Here is a 15219-nt window from a genome sequence, read left to right as displayed (position 1 = left end):
CACATGCGTCTATACTCCAGATTTTCCCGGCCGGTTAGACTGCACATATAACAAAACATGAATATTAATGTTGAACTTTCCTAATAACAAAATAAATAAGCAAACAAACGAACAAAAGGATAAGATAAGTAAGATATTTAATCCATACTTTTTTTTTAATGAGCTATATTTCTGTTGTTATCCATGCAAATAAAGATCTATATCTTTGTATGATCTAAAAAATAGTATTATCATCATGAATAACATTACATTTTATTCATAAGCTGATTGCAATATAATTTCTGTTGTAATTAAATGTCGAACTACAATATAACTTACTTGCAATACCTAATTGCATGCTCATACTCAACCATACATCTGAACATTTCATCAGGCTGGTGACCGTACTTAAGATATGCAATATCAGGGAGAGCTAAGACATCCATTAGAATAAATTCCAATTTCTGAAACGTTGATAAATAAGAAATTATGGTATATATTTAAAAACTAACGTCCTAAAATATTTATTTACTTATTCATATATATATTTCTCATCCGCCAGGCACGCAGGCCCAAAACTCAACTGAGAACTATAAAAATATATTGAAATCTGTACAAAGTTTTTCAGACTGAATGACAGTAAGTGAACAGTAATTTCTCATACAGATAGATTAATGGCATAATCAGTTTAGTGTCTATTTATTACCCGAAGAAAATGGACCAGCAAGTAAAGATGACTACAAGAAAATTTCCAATAGAATAATTGGTGAAAATTAAGGGAGGAATAGCTCGAATGAAATGGAAGTAACAAAATTTATATTTTTGATGAATTAAAGACCGTCTTATTTTTTAACCAGAATGAAAGGCAATCGAGACAGGACTTGGTCACTCTCAGTTGGATGACTGTGGTGTAAAGTTAAATATCTGCAGGTAGTTGTCAATCAAATTTAACAGACTGCAATTCTGTTCGCAGTTCTTCAGTGTAAACATTAACCAGAAGGAAACCTAAGGTGAGCCATGATGGATATCTTATGAGTCTTTATTGCAACTTAAGAAGAGAAAAAAGAAAAAAGAAAAGGTGGTTACATTGAACTTAATGTTGCAATCGACCCGTCACGGCACTCAGGCCAGGGATTAAAAAAAACCTCGGTCCAACTAATGTCATTGCATGGAAAGCGCCTTATTTCGATATCTTTTATCATATGCGAATTTATTGAGATCAGCATCAAGTTTGTAGACCTTGGAGATCATCTGAAAAGGGGAAGAATCGATCTGTCAGGAACAGTCTCGAATTCCTGATGGCCAGACTTGGAGTAGTCCGCAAGGCATAGATCGGGAAATCTCCAGCAGCATGTATATCAAATGAATGGCTCGGAGATAGGTCCCGCAACCATTTTTACTCTGATGACCAACCTCAGGGAATTAATGAGCTCAGAGAGACGGGGAACGTCCATTGCATATGATAATGCTGTAGTTCTAGATTGGGTTTCCAAATGGCCCATTTGAGTAGCCAATATTCAGCTGCAATGAGAGGCCTTTAGTCGTTTAGGTGCCAGAGACCCAGATTTCCGATGCGTACAGTAATGGCGGGTAAATAATCGTTCTGATGTATTTCCTGATTATTTTGGGATCTTTAATGTGCAACAGGTTTTTTTTTGCTGTCCAACGAAGACCCGAAGCCCGTGAGGTGAGTTTATCTAGCTGCGTATTGAAACGGAGTTTAAGATCGAAGATTACACCTAAGTCAGAATGTGAAGTAACAACAGGAGTTTGAGCGTTTCGAAAAGTGGGAGCAATTACAGAAGGGTTAGTCTTCAGAGAGAACATCATTATCTTGGTCTTCCCGGGCTTGATCGTCAGGCCAAAGTGCTGTAGAAAAGATGCGATTTCCAAAAGGCTTATTAATGTGGTTAGTGGTCCTGATGAGGTTGGGACTGGGCCCCACTGAGGTAAGAATCTTAAGGTCATCTGCGTAGGAGATGATTTTTTTTTGGTTATTCCACACCAGCGGGGCAATAATTGCTGTGAACAACAATCCAGAGAGGACACCTCCCTCTGGTACTCCAGCGGTAACAGCCCTGCAATAGCATCTTCCTCCAGTGTCAAGTCGCAACAACCACTTGCTAAGGAGAGCAGATTGAAGGCACAGCATGTCTCCCTTGATGTTATAGTATGCTTTTAATAGCCACAAGAGAGAAGGGACATTCACAGCATCAAACGCAGCTTCAATATCTATGTAAATTATGGCAAGATCGCAATTGCTCTCGAACGCTGCTAGTATGGCATTTGTGGTTGTGAGGAGGTTTGTAGTTGTCGATCGCTGTGAAAGAGCGTAGTGAATCTGGGGAGGCTTATCTGCGTGAGTATTGGTTTGGCGAGGACTGGTAGCAGCATTTTTTCCAATAACTTCAGAAGTGTTGGACTTTAGAGATTGAGCGGTAATGTTTACTTAGCGAAGGGTTACGGATCTTGGGTATAGGCCTGATAGTGTAGCTGTTCCACTCAACTGGAAAGGAGTGAGTCTTCAGGATATCATCGTAGATAGACAGCAGTGGTTGAATAATAAAAGGGCTGAGGCACTTAACTATGAATCGGGGAACATTATCAGCTCCTGCAACAGCAGTGGGAGCCAATGAATTGATGGCTTTAATAAGTTGAGATGAAGTGAAATTATAGCTGTCAAGGGTATCCAGATAAAACATGTGATCTGGCATATCAAGTTTTAGGGCCAGCACACTTGACGGTTGAAATCTGGTAATTTGGTCCATCCATTGATTAGGCTCAACAAGGATTTGGTTGCTGAGGCACCTGTGACGATAGCTGATTTTCCCCATATGAAGCTGAGCAGTGAAGAAATTAGCAATCGCTGATGCCTTTTGTCTGTAGAAATGGATCCGTGCTTTTGAGTACGAAATTCGATCAGGAACATCGTTTGTTTCGTTCCAAATTTTGTGCAGTTGTTGTTTCAGTTGAAAGATCCTTGAAAGGTCCTGCATTGGGGGTTCTTGTTCCACTGCGCCTTCGAGTGGGGAGTGATTTTAATCATCTTGGAGGGAAAAAGTTTGCGACAGTATTAATCCAGTTTGTAAGAATGGTTGTTGCAAGCGTGACCTCGTACCCTTCGAGGACATGCCAAGGAATGAGTTTAGCAGCCATTAAGCATTTTTCAGTATATAGAAAATTTGGGCGGATGATTGTGGACGTTTTACTCCAATTATATACATAGATTCACAGGACTTATGGACAGTGTCTTTGCATGAAGGCAGTAGCCCTTGTGTTTGGTTGTGAGTCCTCATTCAAGTAAATCTTGTAAAGGCTGAAGTATATGCTGAAGACAAGATAGATGAACAAAGTTAAATGTACTCGAAAATAAAGGAATATATTATTAAGGGATAGGTTTTAGTTTTCAGGCAATGAAAGAAGAGCGTATCATTTAAAAGCCGGTTTTTTCATGAAAAACACATTGCGATTTTGATAAAGTGATGAAGGGACAAGATATGTAAAACTTGAAAATTTTGGCATTTCTGTTAAGTATAGTATTGAATTTACAATTTCTACTCTTAACTTTATTACCATGCTTTTATATACAATCAGTGATCAGTGAATTGTTTCCATCACATCCTTAATGGACCCTATAGCTCGCAGAATAACCCTTGTTGAATTATCAGTCTCAGGCGTATATAGCAAGGTTTTTTTCTCCCCAGAAAATGGAGTTTTTCGTCCAGCAAAGCAGGCAAATCGACCAGAGAACAGACGGAATTTGCAGACACAATATACATAGGTAGTTGAAATTAAAATTACCAGGTGTCCCTAATAAAATAGTCAGTGTACTGTTGCTGACGTTTGTGGCAATCGTCTTAATATGGGCCTGTATATGCTGCTACAATTTATACCTGCGTTCTGAGCGGATGAATTTTTTTTTTCAGGGCTCTTCTGTCATATCCCGTCTACTTCGGTGCTTCCATCGGTCGGTTAATTATGGTTTCAGCTCCACTGTACTACTATTTGCAGATGTTATCACCAATAATCGACCAGGTACCTTCAGCCACGTTGGAATGTCAAGTACCTGCCGATTATTTATGTGACAGCCCCTCGTGGGTAGCACAGTTGGTAGGATTACTGTCCTCCCCACAAAGGGTGGAATATACATGAGTTGGAGTTCCGTCGATGATGAGAAGAAGTTTTATGGGCATTTTTCACAACGTGGCTGAGTGTTTTCACAACGTAGCATGGCTTTTTCTCCCTGAAACTCGGGGCTTGGGTAGGATTTTAAAACTATCAATCGATGGATGTTCGGATATTAATGCTAGGAGTGCGTAGTTTTTCTGGATCGATGTTCATATTATTAAAAATACTTAACAGCACTTCTAGGGAAAATCCCCTCAGACTATTCGACAGTGTCAACTTCACTTGGATTTTGGATCACTCCTTTGGTTTTTCGATATGCATCTGCCATGGCCTGAAATCTCAGGAAATGAATCCAAATAAGTATCTGAGGAATCAATTGGAAGAATGCATCAAAGCTAGGTCTCAGCAACCAATGGATCTGAGGATCTAAAAGTAATTTTGGAATAAGAATGGAATAACATCGTCAGGGACATTTGACAACACCTAGTTAAAGTCATATCACGCAGGATTACTGCTGTCATTTGCTGAAATTATAATTATGTACTATATTTGTTTGTTTGTTATTTGGTTTTTAGGAGCATTTGCAACTAAGGCCATATTGCTCCGTGAATATGCGGTGGTCATTCCCTGACTTTTTCGAATCCTCCGTATTTGGTGGGCACAGGCTCGAAACCCGGTATAATCAAGAAGCGTGTATGTACTATAGGTAAGCTGTCTAATATTTGGATTAGGCAGCATATATAACACTCTTCTATAAAATATTAAGCCAAAAATAATTTGATTTATTAAAACAAAATTGTTTTTAGCACGACGCCATACTGTTCCAAATATAAATTTTTGGAATCTGTCAATACTTTTAGCAAGAATTATTGCATAAACTCAAAGATAAATGAAAAAAAAAAAATTACTCACTTCTGGAATGATATCTCTAACAGTTTCGTTACCCTTTTTCGTCTTCAAGCATAAATGCTTATATTTTTTGCAGAAACCTGGCAGACGAAACCTGTAATGAAAAAATAAATAAATAGAAATATTTAAAAAAAACCAAAACGTAAATAGTTCAACATTTTCCAAAAGATGGGAAGAATTTGAGGATCTTTTGAATCGTACCAAGGAATCTCAGGCCATTAGCGTGTCTACAATGAGCGTATTCAATGCTGGAGAAATAAAACAGTGAAAAACTTTATATTTACAATCAGTTAACTCAATAATTTTAAATAAAATTATTTTAAAAAGCTTTACATTTCTTTCAATATTTCGAATAACCGTACCTATTTCAATCATGTTTGTAGATGACTGATTAATTGCACACATACACTATTCTACGAAAAGTATTCAGATACTTCTTCAACAAAGCTATTCAGACATCATGACATTTAGATACAGTATACGAAGACGAGCTTTAAATTTTTAAGTTTTGTGCCCAATAAAAGCATCGACCCGTCACGGAAAACCAACAGGCAATCCCTTGTAGCAATCAGCAGAAATTTGTGTTCGTTCACCATAAGTTCAATTGCTAGTTCCACTGCGAAAGACGGACATTTGGGAAGCTTTTAATTCGAGATTCTATTTCATTACAAAGGTGTTTTGTCGGATTTAAGTTCGGATTCTAGGCCACCTAGACGAGTTGTCGGAATTCATTTCCTCAAACCAGGTTTTCACGCTGTTGGCTGTATACGATGATGCGTTATCGTACTAGAATGTGAGGGTATATTTCCACAGAATTGGCATCGTGCGGACTCCACGAAATTGGGAAAAATGCCTTTATCTAATTCGACAGTGTACATCTTCTTCCAACTTCACTATTGGCACTAAAAAAACCCACTGATATATAGATGACAGTCGCAGGAATTCTCCACACCTACTCTCAACCGTCTGATATGAAAACTAAACAGGACCATAGGACCTGTTTCCATTTAAAACGATCTGCAGTATTCGTTCGTCGATGTGGGATTTGTGAGAAGTTCTGCAATAAAAATCCTAGCTTCACAGTTCCCTACAGAGAGCATACATGTATAAGTCCAACATAGTGTTTTCCAAGAACTTTTTCGTGGTTTTCCACTTCTTTCTTCAAGAATTTGTGATTCCTATTCGCCATGTTATTTTTAGCCTACGTCACATTTTGCGCATAGTCAATTCTTCCATATTTTTATTACTTTGATTAGAGCTGATTTTTCGAGGGTTAAACATGACTGTCGCACCCAATTACAAGTTCATATAGTATCTGATGATTCCGTCTCCTTAAAACGTTCTTAGTGACCTCCTGAGTCTGATTCTGTTTGTTTGTGTGTTACCTCTGTTATTGCTTGCACATTTTCAGATCTGTTCTGGTTTGAATATATCTAGTTAGCATAATTTATTCCATTGGAATAAATGCCCGATTACTTTTTGTAGCGCAGTAGATATTATCTCCTTTTGGAGGCTAGCTGATAGCAAAATATAAATCCCCAAAATACGACTAATTTTGCAAACACCGTTTGTGCCCTCGCGGTAGCACAGTTGGTAGAATTGCCGTACTCTCCACATCGAGTGGAAGGTACCTGAGTTCGAGTCCCGTCGATGACGAGAGGAATTTATGGCCTTTTTGACAACGTGGCTGAGTTAGTTGGTCTCAGGCGAGGGTAGCATGCTCTTTCGTCCAACAAAATGAAAATTTATCGAAGAACACACGCAATATACAATTAGCAATATGGCCTCAATCGCTGATACTCCTAAAATCCCACTACTACAACGACACCGCTTTTGTCCCATGGTGAAATGAATATCCTAAAAAGTAACACCAGGATGGCTCTGCATGTAGTCACACGTCGAGTTTCTTTTATACATTTTCAGAAGGCTGCAATATGAGGAAGCTATGAACTCAGTGATTACTAAACTATGACTACCCCATCCGTAATAGACTATGCCGCATAGCTCGCGGTATGTTAAACGGCACAGCTTAGAATATGCTAATGCAGTGGTAATTTTCAACTGGTTGTGCAAATAAAAGTGGTAAAGTAGCAGTTATGGGACGTAGTAAAGATTTGGAAAGTTTCAAAAGGGCATGCTTGCGGGACCTCGTACATTTGGTGCTTCCATGTCGGAAACGGCATGGCTTATCGATTGTTCACGGCCGACACTGGTTAAAGTGTATAAAGAACGTTGTCGAATGGGTCAAACCGTTTTCAGCCGTCAGAACTATAAAGAGCTACGCAAGGTGGATGTTTGTGGTGAGAAAAGGGTGCACCGCGTTGTACGGGCTCAACGGCGGGCCACTGCGAGACAGTTGACATTGCAGTACATGGGAAATGAAAGAACAATATTCCAAATGAAGATGCGCCGCACTCTTAGACGTAAGAGGTCCACAGCAGACGATCCAAGAGACATCCTCTACTCACCGCTAATCACCGTCGACGACGAATGCTGTGATGTCAGCAACATGCTGGAGGACTGGAAAGGAGTTTCTTTTTCGGATGATGCCAAATATCTTATGCAACATGACGCCTTCGTTTGCGGTGCAAGCAATATGAGTCCTTCGACCCACCCATCGTGCATGGTGCCCACTGTACAGGCAGGTGATGGTGGATATTTAATATGTGGAATGTTTTGCTGGCAAGACCTAGAATTCCTGATGCGTATGGGTGAATATTTCACTGGTGTGTTCTACTGGCAGCTGTTTGGAGGCCATGTGCATTCTGCCATGTTGTATTTTTTTCACATGCAGAACCGGATCGCCCAAGAAGATAATGCGCGTGTCATCGATATTACAATGTGCACGAGTGGTTCGAGGAATACAGTGAAGATATCATCCATCTGACTGGCCTCCACATTCCCCTGAGGTCTGTCCAATTGAACACCTGTGGGATGTTTTGGAACGGGAAGTGAGGCATATGCACAAGCAACCGTCATGCATTCCGACAGCCATGCTGCCTTGCATGCAGCATGGCTCCAGATCCCTACGGATGTCTTCAGACATCTATTGGAATCATTGCCTAGGCGAATAGCAGCTGCTTTCTGTGCGAACGGTTGCCCAACACGATATTACGTAGGTGGTCCTAATTCAGTGATCACTGTGTGTAGATTGCGAATTTAAAGTTGTTTAGCTTAATAGCCATTTGTATTGGAAATATGCTGGAAGCGTAGGATATTGTGGTGAACTGTTCCCTAAAATATTTCACCGGAAATATTGGATTTGTGTTGATTTTCCTTCAACTCAGCCAGAGACTAAATATTGGGTTTACAAAGTTATCTTTTTGTTATCCCAATGACCAGAAGTCACAAGCATTAATGAATATCTAAAATTCTGGGAAATGATGTAGTCATCGGCAAGTCTGGTCCGAAACAACTCTTTTACCGATCGAATATAGTTTAGAGGAGCTATGTGCTGCCTAAAACAGTTGAGCCCTAAATATTCTCTTGTTGAAGTTACACGGATCATAATGGTGTCAGAGGAGACACCATTATGATCCGCGTATTTTACCACAAACGCAGCTTCCAAAAGAAGCTGTTGTGATGGTAAAAGAAATTTACCAACCAAACACGATCTTTTGTTTGCAGTAACGTGTCTGTTTTTGGTTTGTTTTTCTGGTCGCACCTAAAAATATTTATGCTACTAGGCACATCCTGCGATTTATTTTGCATATTGAATGCAAGCAGTGCCAAGGGCACCCTGATATCGGTTTTTAGAACTTTATACCTTTCAGTATATAGACATTGTAAATTCCTAATTTCATGGTTCACCTCCTGCAGCTGGCTAAAGTGCTGTAATTTAATTATAATTACTCTGTATATACGGGAAAAACATTAAAAAAATATGAAAATTAACAACGTTCTTACGGGTTTCTGTTGCAGAAGGTCACTGCTGGGACATCGACAGGAATTTTTCTCACTTCGATAACGTCCACGAATGTAGGATACGTTAAATATAACTGAACAAACGTAATTGATTGATATAAGAACCCAGTTGCGCATATGAAGAATAAACCCACGTGGAACCATTTGGATGCCATCGTTCTGTAAAATAACAATATTAATGATATACAAATTTTATTAAATAGAAAATATTTTAAAAATTCACATTTTTCCTTTCTTTTTCTAGTGATGTTCAAAAGTAAAACATGCATTCTAATTTATCAAAAGTCTTATTATTCTAAAAATTGTTTTTCTGGATTTTATGGTTGGTATACGTCATAGCAATTTCTAGTTGTTCACACCATGCTGTGCACAAACAGATGCAACTTCTCTCTCTCTCTCTCTCTCTCTCTCTCTCTCTCTCTCTAGCGTCTAAAAGAACACATATAGTTAACTTCACCCCTTCTGAAACCCAGTCATCACTCAGATATCTATACAGGATCTCAGATTTCTAGAGGAATATGTCAGAGTTCTGTTCTTTACATCAGTATTTATTTATTTGCATCGAAAAACAAAGTTTTCTACTTCGCTGTCGGCATTGATTTTCTTCGAAGCAATTCTTGACTTTTGTACAAATTAAAAATCTGTCCTACAGTGGAATATTGTTTCCATCTGAGGACCATAAGGAAGTTATGGTTTGGGAACGCCACAATTTCCTTCATACGCGCTAGGAAACTATTCAAAAGAGGCCAGTAAGATTAATTGGTAATCCCTTATAAGCCTCTCGTGTAGTACAATATTTATAATCACCGTCCTCCCACAACAGATGAGAAAGCTGCGCCATGCAAATGCCTCACAAAACCTCTATGAAATTATCTGCAAAAACATGGATCTCTTTCACGCGGATGTCTTTGCATTTGCTGATGACTTTGTTGTCGTAAGGATAAACACCAATGACGCTTTAGAATAACTGGCAACACCATTTTTTTTTTGACTCAGTAGTTAAAATACCTCGGTATCATCTTTGATACGAAACTAGCATTCTATCCGCCCTAAGGATATCTTTCTTAAAAAATCCTGAACTACGCAGTTATGATTAGATCAGACTGGGGCCTGAAAAAAGAACACTCTTTCCCTCATATATCTTCATCCCAGTCATCATTTATGCAGCTGGTATACAGTGTCATAAAACTTCAATAACCAGGAATAAAAGAAAACTAGAGAGTACTCAAAGAATAATGCTATTAGCAATCACCAGAGTTTGCCGCATGGTGAGTGTCCTAGCGTTGCAAGTCTTCGCGGGGGTACTCGCCCATTGCACATGGAAGTTGTTCACCGAGGCCTCCATTACAGGCATACCCACAGAACATTAGGAATTTATCCTACAACTTGCAAATGATCCAAGACAAGAGAAAAGTAAAGAGATACTGAGCTCAAAAATAGATAACAAATAAGCTGAGAAGCTGGGATCAATCCACTAAGGGTGAGATGAAGAGGAGATTCCTGCCAAATGTGGCTCTTATCCCCCCCCCCCAGGGTTGTGTGTGTGAAAGTCAAACTGCATGGGCAAATGGATGACCTAAACTGCACCTGTGGTGCACCTGAAAATTGAAACACTTATTATATATGAGTATCCAATTTACGACAACCCAAGAAACTTGATGTCCAGGATAATCCCCCTCTCCAGGAGTGAGGGGGCACCTCTTCATTACTGAAGAAAGATACTATAACGAATTAATTAAATATGCACAAGCAGTTTTTGAAATTATAATACAAACTCTCAGACAAATTCAGCAAAACACCCAGAAAACAGTTTGATCCAGCAACGTGTTTATGATGGTAGGATAAAATCCTCAAACAGGCTGACCTGACCTCGGTATTTACAATAACTTACCCGAATTAAACATCTGGGAATTATTACTTGATTTTACCCCTGAGCCCTGCTATATAATCCTTACTCTGCCCATGCTAGTGTGAATGATATCCCCGCATCTTATTTTAGTGTTGTGTCTGTATGCATGCACATATGTGTGTATTTGGGGATATATAATTGTGCCAGGATGTGTATTGAGAACTTCGTTTTAATATACATACAGACCCGTGTGTGTGTGGTTGTGATGGTGTGTGTCTGTGGCTGTGGTGTGTGTGTGTGCTAATACACTGAATGTGGTAGGGATAGCGTGTTCGCATGTGCTCACACTGCATGTAAATCCGTGTCTGTGAATGAGTGAAATGAATCTACTGTAACTCACCTAATTATACATGTATGCCTCCATGTGATTTTACCTCTATAGTATGTGGCTGAGGGTTAACCACATTTAAATTAAAAAAAAAATGCGTCATATATTCAGCGTGCTGTGAAAAAATGCTCATACAAACATGCGAATGAGTGCGGAATTAGAGAAATGCCTGACATCGAACAATATACAGTATACCAGCTGGTCTCCTTCCAGTCTTCGGCAAGGTCCGGGAGCGCTTCTCCTGATTCAGTCAGCTTACGGTCCTAAAGACAATAGTGCCCCCTCACTATATGTGGTTTAATGTAATAAAACTGATCAACGATTGAAGCCTTATCCACCATACAACAAATAGCATCCTCGTCCATATCAAAGTACATGATACTGTAGTCATTTTCATACACTCCGAAAATTCTTTATACGATCTGGCGACCCAGTGTTGCAAACGTGCAAGGGGGCCGAGTGCACTAATGATCTGAATGAGCTGTACACCTGCTTAGTCAGCAGGGGATGGACAAAATAATGGAACCACATTATTTATTGTTATTATTATTATTATTATTATTATTATTATTAATAGCCATAGAAAGGTTCAAGGAAGCCTGAGGCTTATGCCGCACCAGGAAAAAAAAATTCCCAAGTTACCCTGAGAGAGAGAGAGTCAAAAGTAGAAGGAAATCACCAAGAAAGAGAAGAATGATGATATCCAACTCAGGTCCCTGGGTGTGCCAAGCCCACATTCACCAGATGTGAGCTCACGGGGTTATTTTGTCCACATATATACAGTCATTACAAAATTTAGTACTTTCACATCATATGTTTCCATTATTTTGTCCACCACCTGTATTTCACCAATAGGAAAACATTAGTGACTACCAGGTTCCAGAGCACCGTGAGATGATCATTACAAGAGTACCCACAAAGCTCTATTCTTAGATCTGCAGTATGGAACACGATTCTTGAAGAGCGGCTACTTTCCACCTTACGTCACGCCACCATCATCGCCTGGGCTACTGCAGACCATCACTTTCTAATGATCTTGTCTTTGTCAATGTGGAACCTACCAGATCTGATTTTGAATGCTGTGATTGGGAGATTCGCCTGCCTTATTGTCCTGCTTTAAGCTGCACAAATTTACCATAGCTATAGAAATGTTTACCACTTGATGATACAAAGACCCTGTCTGTGAGCTGGCCTTCTATAATTCACTTGAATGGATTGTGTTATGGGATGATTATTTCATCGCAGAGCTAGTGTTCCGCAGTCATCTGGAATCCAACATCAGGTCTAATTCTTATGACCATGGATTGTCGAGCTACATCTACAGCAGCGTTCCAGCTTATTACTGAAAATAATCTTCTCGACCTTCCAGTGTTTACTGTAGACTACTGTAGGCCATCAACGATAACACAGTGACTGAATTATTGGACACCGGCATCGTTCCCAATTCTGACCCAAAACCGGAACGTACGCACGTTTGGAACACACTTGAAGATTTATTGCAGACAAGATGGACGAACAGCTCCAAATGCCAGATAACACAATTTCTGCCATACGTAAGATTTTTTAAACCGAACACGACAGAAGTGGCTTAACCCAAACCTAGACCTATCCTATCTGTTACAAGGACATATATCAATCAAGGCTAAACGTTTTAGCCTTTGTCTTGCCCTAGAGGCAGCTTGACTATGTACATATAGAAGAGTAGACCTCACATCATCTTCTTCTCTCCTTCAGTATCTAATTGCACCTCGGGAATCGATTTTTGAGAGAATTGAAATTGCTAAGTCTTCAAGTTGTCCAAAATCTGATCAACATTCCAGCATTTTATTCAAGCTTCCTCTCTCTTTACAACAACCTTATTCAAGAAGAGATGGCTACTGATTTTCCGACATGCTGAGCAAGATCCCACCTAATCGGATTTATTCAGATGAAGCCATAATCACATCTGTGCTGTCCTAACTTGTACAGGGTTCTAAATTAGGCTGTGATTACGGCTTAATTTAGGACGCTGTACAACTGTCACGTATACCTTTATCCAACTATATCGGCATGGAAAACCCTTCTGCTTGGGCACACCCATCACGCCAAGAAACTTCCCTTTTCTGATGGCTCTTTCCTTAGCTCTAGTACCTAATCTATGTCCCTCTAATACCTAGCTCTTCTCTCCAGGAAGAATATTCTCTCTGCGGACGTCGTACTCTTCAGCGTGGTTTTCTTCTGAAAGCCTTTTCCACACCTAACGGAAATAACTATTCAATGCGTCTTCTCAAGGAACAGTTCAGATTATTTCTGCTGGTTAATTAATTATTTCAAGCGAAACCCACATTTAGTGAAGTGGGTTTCTCTTGAAGCACACTAGTACAGCAATGTCTTGAATACATTGTTGTACTACTGGGTTTCTTACTAAAGATTTACAGCCATGCGGCGAAGCACCAAATTCCTGGCGGTGCTCTCTTTCCACGTCTTTAATTCACTCATTCCTACCTTTTCCCATATACTTCTTTAGGACCCCATAGTCTATTAGAAGCTACATATATCCAATGGTCTGGCAGTTTGCACAACGGTTATAATCACCCTTATCTCAACCGGGTGGAAAAGGTCCGTAACGCGAGCAACTTTCGATAGTTTTCTTCACGCCGTGACTGAGTTAGTTAATTTCCGGAGTGCACAGCCAGTTTCCCACCGAAATTGAGGGTTTTTCTTCCAGTCATGGAAGAAAAACCCTCAATTTCATGGCATTGAAAGTATTCAATATAAATCGATCTACTACCTTACAGAGCCGCACATTATGCAAGTTATTCATGCCTATAAAAACACGGTTTGCGCGACCGCATCACATCATTCCGATTCTTTGACTTGCTCAGTGGGACAGCCACATCTCCAGTACTCAGGATGACAAGCCACCTCCTGTGAATCTTTCCTTGGATATAGATTTTAATCTGATACTACAAATATTTTTCGAATAATGTTTCCATACCTGCATTTATATCGCCATACATAAAATATTTTTTTCCCATTTACCAGCAGGTTTAATAAGGAACAAGTCAAATTTAAGTTGAGATATAAACTAAGAAAAATTTGACGAACTAATCGGTACTAACACATAACTTTAATAAATGAAAATGGAAACAAACCTTGTCAGCAAGACTCAACATACGTCGCAAATTTCTATACCGTGTATGAAGTGTGTTCTCTCAGGTTAACCGCTACTTTAAGAGTGATGGATTTGAAAGTAATTTGAGTCTGGGGACAGCCAGTAATGTTACAACCGTTATGCACGGTTAGATGATGTTAATATTGAAGATTCGCAAACAGTAATAAAGGGAATATTGTTGTTCAAGCACTATGTTATTAAATGGAATATAATTATTCTCGGAACACAACCTTACACACCATTGTTTTGTGTTAGATCAATTAAAAAGTAATTTTGTTCTGCAAAATTGCTTTGACATCTACTGTAGCCAAATTTGTAATGGTTCTATACCATTAGAGATAATGAATAATCTCAAGAAGATGACAGTAACAAAAGTGATGTATATTTCGTATTCATTCCCCATTTCTATTTTAAATCAAAAAGGATTATTATATCATTTAAATGCAATCGAAATTATTTATTTCAGCGCTATATTTAACGATCTTTCTGGAGATTTATTTTTCCTTCATTCGTTCAGAAAATTTTATTTGCGTGTTATTGACATGATTTTCATATTCTTTGGAACTGGTGCCAATTTAACCTGTAGTCCTTTCAAATCCCTACATCTACAAATTTTATTTCGCTAATGAAATGTGGCTGGTAATTCACTCCTCTGTATGAGCCCCAAGAAATGCATTTTATTTTTAAGTTTGTAAGTGCGTGTGCTCTTTTGGAGGAAAATCTAAGATTCCAGCAGAAAAAGTCGTCAAGCAACACTTGCCTGAGACTAACTCACCCACGTTGTGAGAACAACCTGATGGCTGGATTCGCCCTTGGTTATAATAAATGGTTTTCTAAGGACACAATAAAACGTTGTACCCGTTCTTAGTACAAAGCTTTAAGAGAGTA

The sequence above is a fragment of the Mastigoproctus giganteus genome, chromosome 3 (assembly GCF_048544385.1).
Source record: "Mastigoproctus giganteus isolate SK-2022 chromosome 3, ASM4854438v1, whole genome shotgun sequence".
NCBI lineage: Eukaryota > Metazoa > Arthropoda > Arachnida > Uropygi > Thelyphonidae > Mastigoproctus > Mastigoproctus giganteus.
The sequence above is the reverse complement of the archived record's forward strand: the minus strand, read 5'-3'. Positions refer to the sequence as shown.